The sequence below is a fragment of the Bufo bufo genome, chromosome 1 (assembly GCF_905171765.1).
Source record: "Bufo bufo chromosome 1, aBufBuf1.1, whole genome shotgun sequence".
NCBI classification, from domain to species: domain Eukaryota; kingdom Metazoa; phylum Chordata; class Amphibia; order Anura; family Bufonidae; genus Bufo; species Bufo bufo.
Genome location: NC_053389.1, coordinates 808,030,100 through 808,041,106, shown reverse-complemented (window position 1 = coordinate 808,041,106; position 11,007 = coordinate 808,030,100). Strand labels below are relative to the sequence as shown.

The window sequence follows — 11,007 nt, the reverse complement described above, 5'->3', positions numbered from 1 at the left end:
CGTTGTTAGGGCCTACTTAGAGGAGACCGAAAAAAAATTCTATTTACTCTTAGCACATAGGCTAATGTACTAGAATACAATTCAATCCAGTGACTCAAGTTGACATCTTCTCTAATTGGAGAAGTTAACTTTCCATCTTTTCTTCTTCATCAGGCCCAGGCTGCCATGATAACTTCTCCTGACCATGACAAATCTCTGCAGAGTTTGCGGAGTAGACATCTTTAGCACCTTGCTTTTCCAGCTCCCTCTTTTACTATTCTACACCCTCTCCTCACACTTCAGACCCTGCCTCCCCTTTAAAAGTACTTTCCACTCCTTTACCTATCACCATGCCTGTAGCTGCCCCAGATGCCCACATTCCTGTACTTGCTATGCTGTAAAGTACTCCCCCAAATACTGTACTCCACTCCAGAAATAATAGTGTCTTAACTATAGTTACTCCAAAAGTATTAGTTTTATACAGTGCCCCAGAAGGTTTTCCACACATGAATCTTTCCATTGTGTGCCCTACACAGTAATTTTGTCCCCTTAGTGGCATGAAGACAGTAATAGTGTCCTCTAAATGCCTCCACATAGGTGTCTAGGAAAACTTGAGTGCCTTTCCCTGTAAAGCTTTAAACGAGCCCCAATTAGCTACGTAAACACTAATTGGTATTATGGCAGGTTCTATGTATGTACTATTGCTAATGCTATGTATGTTCCATAGCTGGGACTGTTAGCGCTTTTATTTTATACAATTGGTAACTAGGAGATTCCTTCCAACAAATTGGCTACTCTTACTGGGTAGACGTAAATTATGTAGCCTAAACCAAGCCCCCTCCGCCTTAACTTCCTGGCTCAGCTGCACTAGAATCAGAGGGGGAGAAAACATGGCTGCAGCCCAAGAAAAGAATATAGCGATTTTCTATTTAATTTGTCATGGTCTACAGTTGTGATATAAGATAAAAGAAGAAAATAAAAAAAGGAGATTATGTTAGGTTTTGTTGGTTGTTATTTTTTGGGTTTGGAGTCTGTGCTGAGTGTTACTTTAATTGATTAGTAAATTGAGACCTGGTGCAAGACCTCCTTTACCTTTTGTCACTTATCGTAGGAAGATTAACTGAGGCTCTTGGTACCACTTACGAAAGTAATATTTATGTGGCTTTCATTTTAAAGTTTGTCCAATCTCTAGATATTGACTGTCCAATGCAAAAAACGGTGTGGTCTTGCACAAGGAAAGGGGTTTTTGCTCCTTGAAGGCTAGTGTCTGTATAGGGGTAGGGTGATTGTCCACTCACCAATCAGCATGCTAGAAGCAAGCATGACAGCATCTTTGGAACAAATGTGCTGTGATGGCCGAGTGGTTAAGGCGTTGGACTTGAAATCCAATGGGGTTTCCCCGCACAGGTTCAAATCCTGTTCACAGCGTTGTCTATCTCTGTTTACCCTTTAATAAAACGGGGAGGCATTGTCAAGCTTATGCTTGGCACCTTGGCTCCTGGGAGCATATGAGTCTCCTATACTGATTCTAACTTCACGTCTTGTCGTTCCAATTTTCTGTATTCTGTGAGCTGGTTACAAGCGAAGCAAATAGCTATGTCTTTTTTTCATTGTGAAATACAATAGCTTGCACCTCAATAGAAATCTAATCGCAATGAAGAGTGGAGTATTGTGTAAAAACAAGCAATTTAACGAAAGTAAGAGAACACAAGAATTCAAAAAGATAGGTCCCACCGAGATTTGAACTCGGATCGCTGGATTCAGAGTCCAGAGTGCTAACCATTACACCATGGAACCCTCCACAAGAACTTGTTGATGATGGCTATCCGCAGCTTGTCAAATTGAACGTTGTTAGGGCCTACTTAGAGGAGACCGAAAAAAAATTCTATTTACTCTTAGCACATAGGCTAATGTACTAGAATACAATTCAATCCAGTGACTCAAGTTGACATCTCCTCTAATTGGAGAAGTTAACTTTCCATCTTTTCTTCTTCATCAGGCCCAGGCTGCCATGATAACTTCTCCTGACCATGACAAATCTCTGCAGAGTTTGCGGAGTAGACATCTTTAGCACCTTGCTTTTCCAGCTCCCTCTTTTACTATTCTACACCCTCTCCTCACACTTCAGACCCTGCCTCCCCTTTAAAAGTACTTTCCACTCCTTTACCTATCACCATGCCTGTAGCTGCCCCAGATGCCCACATTCCTGTACTTGCTATGTTGTAAAGTACTCCCCCAAATACTGTACTCCACTCCAGAAATAATAGTGTCTTAACTATAGTTACTCCAAAAGTATTAGTTTTATACAGTGCCCCAGAAGGTTTTCCACACATGAATCTTTCCATTGTGTGCCCTACACAGTAATTTTGTCCCCTTAGTGGCATGAAGACAGTAATAGTGTCCTCTAAATGCCTCCACATAGGTGTCTAGGAAAACTTGAGTGCCTTTCCCTGTAAAGCTTTAAACGAGCCCCAATTAGCTACGTAAACACTAATTGGTATTATGGCAGGTTCTATGTATGTACTATTGCTAATGCTATGTATGTTCCATAGCTGGGACTGTTAGCGCTTTTATTTTATACAATTGGTAACTAGGAGATTCCTTCCAACAAATTGGCTACTCTTACTGGGTAGACGTAAATTATGTAGCCTAAACCAAGCCCCCTCCGCCTTAACTTCCTGGCTCAGCTGCACTAGAATCAGAGGGGGAGAAAACATGGCTGCAGCCCAAGAAAAGAATATAGCGATTTTCTATTTAATTTGTCATGGTCTACAGTTGTGATATAAGATAAAAGAAGAAAATAAAAAAAGGAGATTATGTTAGGTTTTGTTGGTTGTTATTTTTTGGGTTTGGAGTCTGTGCTGAGTGTTACTTTAATTGATTAGTAAATTGAGACCTGGTGCAAGACCTCCTTTACCTTTTGTCACTTATCGTAGGAAGATTAACTGAGGCTCTTGGTACCACTTACGAAAGTAATATTTATGTGGCTTTCATTTTAAAGTTTGTCCAATCTCTAGATATTGACTGTCCAATGCAAAAAACGGTGTGGTCTTGCACAAGGAAAGGGGTTTTTGCTCCTTGAAGGCTAGTGTCTGTATAGGGGTAGGGTGATTGTCCACTCACCAATCAGCATGCTAGAAGCAAGCATGACAGCATCTTTGGAACAAATGTGCTGTGATGGCCGAGTGGTTAAGGCGTTGGACTTGAAATCCAATGGGGTTTCCCCGCACAGGTTCAAATCCTGTTCACAGCGTTGTCTATCTCTGTTTACCCTTTAATAAAACGGGGAGGCATTGTCAAGCTTATGCTTGGCACCTTGGCTCCTGGGAGCATATGAGTCTCCTATACTGATTCTAACTTCACGTCTTGTCGTTCCAATTTTCAGTATTCTGTGAGCTGGTTACATGCGAAGCAAATAGCTATGTCTTTTTTTCATTGTGAAATACAATAGCTTGCACCTCAATAGAAATCTAATCGCAATGAAGAGTGGAGTATTGTGTAAAAACAAGCAATTTAACGAAAGTAAGAGAACACAAGAATTCAAAAAGATAGGTCCCACCGAGATTTGAACTCGGATCGCTGGATTCAGAGTCCAGAGTGCTAACCATTACACCATGGAACCCTCCACAAGAACTTGTTGATGATGGCTATCCACAGCTTGTCAAATTGAACGTTGTTAGGGCCTACTTAGAGGAGACCGAAAAAAAATTCTATTTACTCTTAGCACATAGGCTAATGTACTAGAATACAATTCAATCCAGTGACTCAAGTTGACATCTCCTCTAATTGGAGAAGTTAACTTTCCATCTTTTCTTCTTCATCAGGCCCAGGCTGCCATGATAACTTCTCCTGACCATGACAAATCTCTGCAGAGTTTGCGGAGTAGACATCTTTAGCACCTTGCTTTTCCAGCTCCCTCTTTTACTATTCTACACCCTCTCCTCACACTTCAGACCCTGCCTCCCCTTTAAAAGTACTTTCCACTCCTTTACCTATCACCATGCCTGTAGCTGCCCCAGATGCCCACATTCCTGTACTTGCTATGTTGTAAAGTACTCCCCCAAATACTGTACTCCACTCCAGAAATAATAGTGTCTTAACTATAGTTACTCCAAAAGTATTAGTTTTATACAGTGCCCCAGAAGGTTTTCCACACATGAATCTTTCCATTGTGTGCCCTACACAGTAATTTTGTCCCCTTAGTGGCATGAAGACAGTAATAGTGTCCTCTAAATGCCTCCACATAGGTGTCTAGGAAAACTTGAGTGCCTTTCCCTGTAAAGCTTTAAACGAGCCCCAATTAGCTACGTAAACACTAATTGGTATTATGGCAGGTTCTATGTATGTACTATTGCTAATGCTATGTATGTTCCATAGCTGGGACTGTTAGCGCTTTTATTTTATACAATTGGTAACTAGGAGATTCCTTCCAACAAATTGGCTACTCTTACTGGGTAGACGTAAATTATGTAGCCTAAACCAAGCCCCCTCCGCCTTAACTTCCTGGCTCAGCTGCACTAGAATCAGAGGGGGAGAAAACATGGCTGCAGCCCAAGAAAAGAATATAGCGATTTTCTATTTAATTTGTCATGGTCTACAGTTGTGATATAAGATAAAAGAAGAAAATAAAAAAAGGAGATTATGTTAGGTTTTGTTGGTTGTTATTTTTTGGGTTTGGAGTCTGTGCTGAGTGTTACTTTAATTGATTAGTAAATTGAGACCTGGTGCAAGACCTCCTTTACCTTTTGTCACTTATCGTAGGAAGATTAACTGAGGCTCTTGGTACCACTTACGAAAGTAATATTTATGTGGCTTTCATTTTAAAGTTTGTCCAATCTCTAGATATTGACTGTCCAATGCAAAAAACGGTGTGGTCTTGCACAAGGAAAGGGGTTTTTGCTCCTTGAAGGCTAGTGTCTGTATAGGGGTAGGGTGATTGTCCACTCACCAATCAGCATGCTAGAAGCAAGCATGACAGCATCTTTGGAACAAATGTGCTGTGATGGCCGAGTGGTTAAGGCGTTGGACTTGAAATCCAATGGGGTTTCCCTGCACAGGTTCAAATCCTGTTCACAGCGTTGTCTATCTCTGTTTACCCTTTAATAAAACGGGGAGGCATTGTCAAGCTTATGCTTGGCACCTTGGCTCCTGGGAGCATATGAGTCTCCTATACTGATTCTAACTTCACGTCTTGTCGTTCCAATTTTCAGTATTCTGTGAGCTGGTTACATGCGAAGCAAATAGCTATGTCTTTTTTTCATTGTGAAATACAATAGCTTGCACCTCAATAGAAATCTAATCGCAATGAAGAGTGGAGTATTGTGTAAAAACAAGCAATTTAACGAAAGTAAGAGAACACAAGAATTCAAAAAGATAGGTCCCACCGAGATTTGAACTCGGATCGCTGGATTCAGAGTCCAGAGTGCTAACCATTACACCATGGAACCCTCCACAAGAACTTGTTGATGATGGCTATCCGCAGCTTGTCAAATTGAACGTTGTTAGGGCCTACTTAGAGGAGACCGAAAAAAAATTCTATTTACTCTTAGCACATAGGCTAATGTACTAGAATACAATTCAATCCAGTGACTCAAGTTGACATCTCCTCTAATTGGAGAAGTTAACTTTCCATCTTTTCTTCTTCATCAGGCCCAGGCTGCCATGATAACTTCTCCTGACCATGACAAATCTCTGCAGAGTTTGCGGAGTAGACATCTTTAGCACCTTGCTTTTCCAGCTCCCTCTTTTACTATTCTACACCCTCTCCTCACACTTCAGACCCTGCCTCCCCTTTAAAAGTACTTTCCACTCCTTTACCTATCACCATGCCTGTAGCTGCCCCAGATGCCCACATTCCTGTACTTGCTATGTTGTAAAGTACTCCCCCAAATACTGTACTCCACTCCAGAAATAATAGTGTCTTAACTATAGTTACTCCAAAAGTATTAGTTTTATACAGTGCCCCAGAAGGTTTTCCACACATGAATCTTTCCATTGTGTGCCCTACACAGTAATTTTGTCCCCTTAGTGGCATGAAGACAGTAATAGTGTCCTCTAAATGCCTCCACATAGGTGTCTAGGAAAACTTGAGTGCCTTTCCCTGTAAAGCTTTAAACGAGCCCCAATTAGCTACGTAAACACTAATTGGTATTATGGCAGGTTCTATGTATGTACTATTGCTAATGCTATGTATGTTCCATAGCTGGGACTGTTAGCGCTTTTATTTTATACAATTGGTAACTAGGAGATTCCTTCCAACAAATTGGCTACTCTTACTGGGTAGACGTAAATTATGTAGCCTAAACCAAGCCCCCTCCGCCTTAACTTCCTGGCTCAGCTGCACTAGAATCAGAGGGGGAGAAAACATGGCTGCAGCCCAAGAAAAGAATATAGCGATTTTCTATTTAATTTGTCATGGTCTACAGTTGTGATATAAGATAAAAGAAGAAAATAAAAAAAGGAGATTATGTTAGGTTTTGTTGGTTGTTATTTTTTGGGTTTGGAGTCTGTGCTGAGTGTTACTTTAATTGATTAGTAAATTGAGACCTGGTGCAAGACCTCCTTTACCTTTTGTCACTTATCGTAGGAAGATTAACTGAGGCTCTTGGTACCACTTACGAAAGTAATATTTATGTGGCTTTCATTTTAAAGTTTGTCCAATCTCTAGATATTGACTGTCCAATGCAAAAAACGGTGTGGTCTTGCACAAGGAAAGGGGTTTTTGCTCCTTGAAGGCTAGTGTCTGTATAGGGGTAGGGTGATTGTCCACTCACCAATCAGCATGCTAGAAGCAAGCATGACAGCATCTTTGGAACAAATGTGCTGTGATGGCCGAGTGGTTAAGGCGTTGGACTTGAAATCCAATGGGGTTTCCCCGCACAGGTTCAAATCCTGTTCACAGCGTTGTCTATCTCTGTTTACCCTTTAATAAAACGGGGAGGCATTGTCAAGCTTATGCTTGGCACCTTGGCTCCTGGGAGCATATGAGTCTCCTATACTGATTCTAACTTCACGTCTTGTCGTTCCAATTTTCAGTATTCTGTGAGCTGGTTACATGCGAAGCAAATAGCTATGTCTTTTTTTCATTGTGAAATACAATAGCTTGCACCTCGATAGAAATCTAATCGCAATGAAGAGTGGAGTATTGTGTAAAAACAAGCAATTTAACGAAAGTAAGAGAACACAAGAATTCAAAAAGATAGGTCCCACCGAGATTTGAACTCGGATCACTGGAATCAGAGTGCTAACCATTACACCATGGAACCCTCCACAAGAACTTGTTGATGATGGCTATCCGCAGCTTGTCAAATTGAACGTTGTTAGGGCCTACTTAGAGGAGACCGAAAAAAAATTCTATTTACTCTTAGCACATAGGCTAATGTACTAGAATACAATTCAATCCAGTGACTCAAGTTGACATCTCCTCTAATTGGAGAAGTTAACTTTCCATCTTTTCTTCTTCATCAGGCCCAGGCTGCCATGATAACTTCTCCTGACCATGACAAATCTCTGCAGAGTTTGCGGAGTAGACATCTTTAGCACCTTGCTTTTCCAGCTCCCTCTTTTACTATTCTACACCCTCTCCTCACACTTCAGACCCTGCCTCCCCTTTAAAAGTACTTTCCACTCCTTTACCTATCACCATGCCTGTAGCTGCCCCAGATGCCCACATTCCTGTACTTGCTATGTTGTAAAGTACTCCCCCAAATACTGTACTCCACTCCAGAAATAATAGTGTCTTAACTATAGTTACTCCAAAAGTATTAGTTTTATACAGTGCCCCAGAAGGTTTTCCACACATGAATCTTTCCATTGTGTGCCCTACACAGTAATTTTGTCCCCTTAGTGGCATGAAGACAGTAATAGTGTCCTCTAAATGCCTCCACATAGGTGTCTAGGAAAACTTGAGTGCCTTTCCCTGTAAAGCTTTAAACGAGCCCCAATTAGCTACGTAAACACTAATTGGTATTATGGCAGGTTCTATGTATGTACTATTGCTAATGCTATGTATGTTCCATAGCTGGGACTGTTAGCGCTTTTATTTTATACAATTGGTAACTAGGAGATTCCTTCCAACAAATTGGCTACTCTTACTGGGTAGACGTAAATTATGTAGCCTAAACCAAGCCCCCTCCGCCTTAACTTCCTGGCTCAGCTGCACTAGAATCAGAGGGGGAGAAAACATGGCTGCAGCCCAAGAAAAGAATATAGCGATTTTCTATTTAATTTGTCATGGTCTACAGTTGTGATATAAGATAAAAGAAGAAAATAAAAAAAGGAGATTATGTTAGGTTTTGTTGGTTGTTATTTTTTGGGTTTGGAGTCTGTGCTGAGTGTTACTTTAATTGATTAGTAAATTGAGACCTGGTGCAAGACCTCCTTTACCTTTTGTCACTTATCGTAGGAAGATTAACTGAGGCTCTTGGTACCACTTACGAAAGTAATATTTATGTGGCTTTCATTTTAAAGTTTGTCCAATCTCTAGATATTGACTGTCCAATGCAAAAAACGGTGTGGTCTTGCACAAGGAAAGGGGTTTTTGCTCCTTGAAGGCTAGTGTCTGTATAGGGGTAGGGTGATTGTCCACTCACCAATCAGCATGCTAGAAGCAAGCATGACAGCATCTTTGGAACAAATGTGCTGTGATGGCCGAGTGGTTAAGGCGTTGGACTTGAAATCCAATGGGGTTTCCCCGCACAGGTTCAAATCCTGTTCACAGCGTTGTCTATCTCTGTTTACCCTTTAATAAAACGGGGAGGCATTGTCAAGCTTATGCTTGGCACCTTGGCTCCTGGGAGCATATGAGTCTCCTATACTGATTCTAACTTCACGTCTTGTCGTTCCAATTTTCAGTATTCTGTGAGCTGGTTACATGCGAAGCAAATAGCTATGTCTTTTTTTCATTGTGAAATACAATAGCTTGCACCTCAATAGAAATCTAATCGCAATGAAGAGTGGAGTATTGTGTAAAAACAAGCAATTTAACGAAAGTAAGAGAACACAAGAATTCAAAAAGATAGGTCCCACCGAGATTTGAACTCGGATCGCTGGATTCAGAGTCCAGAGTGCTAACCATTACACCATGGAACCCTCCACAAGAACTTGTTGATGATGGCTATCCGCAGCTTGTCAAATTGAACGTTGTTAGGGCCTACTTAGAGGAGACCGAAAAAAAATTCTATTTACTCTTAGCACATAGGCTAATGTACTAGAATACAATTCAATCCAGTGACTCAAGTTGACATCTCCTCTAATTGGAGAAGTTAACTTTCCATCTTTTCTTCTTCATCAGGCCCAGGCTGCCATGATAACTTCTCCTGACCATGACAAATCTCTGCAGAGTTTGCGGAGTAGACATCTTTAGCACCTTGCTTTTCCAGCTCCCTCTTTTACTATTCTACACCCTCTCCTCACACTTCAGACCCTGCCTCCCCTTTAAAAGTACTTTCCACTCCTTTACCTATCACCATGCCTGTAGCTGCCCCAGATGCCCACATTCCTGTACTTGCTATGTTGTAAAGTACTCCCCCAAATACTGTACTCCACTCCAGAAATAATAGTGTCTTAACTATAGTTACTCCAAAAGTATTAGTTTTATACAGTGCCCCAGAAGGTTTTCCACACATGAATCTTTCCATTGTGTGCCCTACACAGTAATTTTGTCCCCTTAGTGGCATGAAGACAGTAATAGTGTCCTCTAAATGCCTCCACATAGGTGTCTAGGAAAACTTGAGTGCCTTTCCCTGTAAAGCTTTAAACGAGCCCCAATTAGCTACGTAAACACTAATTGGTATTATGGCAGGTTCTATGTATGTACTATTGCTAATGCTATGTATGTTCCATAGCTGGGACTGTTAGCGCTTTTATTTTATACAATTGGTAACTAGGAGATTCCTTCCAACAAATTGGCTACTCTTACTGGGTAGACGTAAATTATGTAGCCTAAACCAAGCCCCCTCCGCCTTAACTTCCTGGCTCAGCTGCACTAGAATCAGAGGGGGAGAAAACATGGCTGCAGCCCAAGAAAAGAATATAGCGATTTTCTATTTAATTTGTCATGGTCTACAGTTGTGATATAAGATAAAAGAAGAAAATAAAAAAAGGAGATTATGTTAGGTTTTGTTGGTTGTTATTTTTTGGGTTTGGAGTCTGTGCTGAGTGTTACTTTAATTGATTAGTAAATTGAGACCTGGTGCAAGACCTCCTTTACCTTTTGTCACTTATCGTAGGAAGATTAACTGAGGCTCTTGGTACCACTTACGAAAGTAATATTTATGTGGCTTTCATTTTAAAGTTTGTCCAATCTCTAGATATTGACTGTCCAATGCAAAAAACGGTGTGGTCTTGCACAAGGAAAGGGGTTTTTGCTCCTTGAAGGCTAGTGTCTGTATAGGGGTAGGGTGATTGTCCACTCACCAATCAGCATGCTAGAAGCAAGCATGACAGCATCTTTGGAACAAATGTGCTGTGATGGCCGAGTGGTTAAGGCGTTGGACTTGAAATCCAATGGGGTTTCCCCGCACAGGTTCAAATCCTGTTCACAGCGTTGTCTATCTCTGTTTACCCTTTAATAAAACGGGGAGGCATTGTCAAGCTTATGCTTGGCACCTTGGCTCCTGGGAGCATATGAGTCTCCTATACTGATTCTAACTTCACGTCTTGTCGTTCCAATTTTCAGTATTCTGTGAGCTGGTTACATGCGAAGCAAATAGCTATGTCTTTTTTTCATTGTGAAATACAATAGCTTGCACCTCAATAGAAATCTAATCGCAATGAAGAGTGGAGTATTGTGTAAAAACAAGCAATTTAACGAAAGTAAGAGAACACAAGAATTCAAAAAGATAGGTCCCACCGAGATTTGAACTCGGATCGCTGGATTCAGAGTCCAGAGTGCTAACCATTACACCATGGAACCCTCCACAAGAACTTGTTGATGATGGCTATCCGCAGCTTGTCAAATTGAACGTTGTTAGGGCCTACTTAGAGGAGACCGAAAAAAAATTCTATTTACTCTTAGCACATAGGCTA

General features: G+C 41.1%; 11 non-coding genes across 11 annotated transcripts; 6 read left to right on the top strand and 5 right to left on the bottom strand.

Annotated features, from left to right (window-relative positions):
* The first annotated feature begins 1,325 nt into the window (after positions 1–1,325).
* TRNAS-UGA lies at positions 1,326–1,407 on the top strand. The gene has a single exon. It is a non-coding gene; the product is annotated as a tRNA-Ser (tRNA).
* A 297-nt stretch (positions 1,408–1,704) lies between these two features.
* On the bottom strand, positions 1,705–1,776 carry TRNAQ-CUG. The gene has a single exon. It is a non-coding gene; the product is annotated as a tRNA-Gln (tRNA).
* A 1,374-nt stretch (positions 1,777–3,150) lies between these two features.
* TRNAS-UGA lies at positions 3,151–3,232 on the top strand. The gene has a single exon. It is a non-coding gene; the product is annotated as a tRNA-Ser (tRNA).
* Positions 3,233–3,529: 297 nt separating this feature from the next.
* TRNAQ-CUG lies at positions 3,530–3,601 on the bottom strand. Its single transcript has one exon. It is a non-coding gene; the product is annotated as a tRNA-Gln (tRNA).
* A 1,374-nt stretch (positions 3,602–4,975) lies between these two features.
* On the top strand, positions 4,976–5,057 carry TRNAS-UGA. The gene has a single exon. It is a non-coding gene; the product is annotated as a tRNA-Ser (tRNA).
* A 297-nt stretch (positions 5,058–5,354) lies between these two features.
* TRNAQ-CUG lies at positions 5,355–5,426 on the bottom strand. The gene has a single exon. It is a non-coding gene; the product is annotated as a tRNA-Gln (tRNA).
* Positions 5,427–6,800: 1,374 nt separating this feature from the next.
* On the top strand, positions 6,801–6,882 carry TRNAS-UGA. The gene has a single exon. It is a non-coding gene; the product is annotated as a tRNA-Ser (tRNA).
* A 1,736-nt stretch (positions 6,883–8,618) lies between these two features.
* TRNAS-UGA lies at positions 8,619–8,700 on the top strand. The gene has a single exon. It is a non-coding gene; the product is annotated as a tRNA-Ser (tRNA).
* Positions 8,701–8,997: 297 nt separating this feature from the next.
* On the bottom strand, positions 8,998–9,069 carry TRNAQ-CUG. Its single transcript has one exon. It is a non-coding gene; the product is annotated as a tRNA-Gln (tRNA).
* Positions 9,070–10,443: 1,374 nt separating this feature from the next.
* On the top strand, positions 10,444–10,525 carry TRNAS-UGA. Its single transcript has one exon. It is a non-coding gene; the product is annotated as a tRNA-Ser (tRNA).
* Positions 10,526–10,822: 297 nt separating this feature from the next.
* TRNAQ-CUG lies at positions 10,823–10,894 on the bottom strand. Its single transcript has one exon. It is a non-coding gene; the product is annotated as a tRNA-Gln (tRNA).
* Positions 10,895–11,007: the final 113 nt, after the last annotated feature.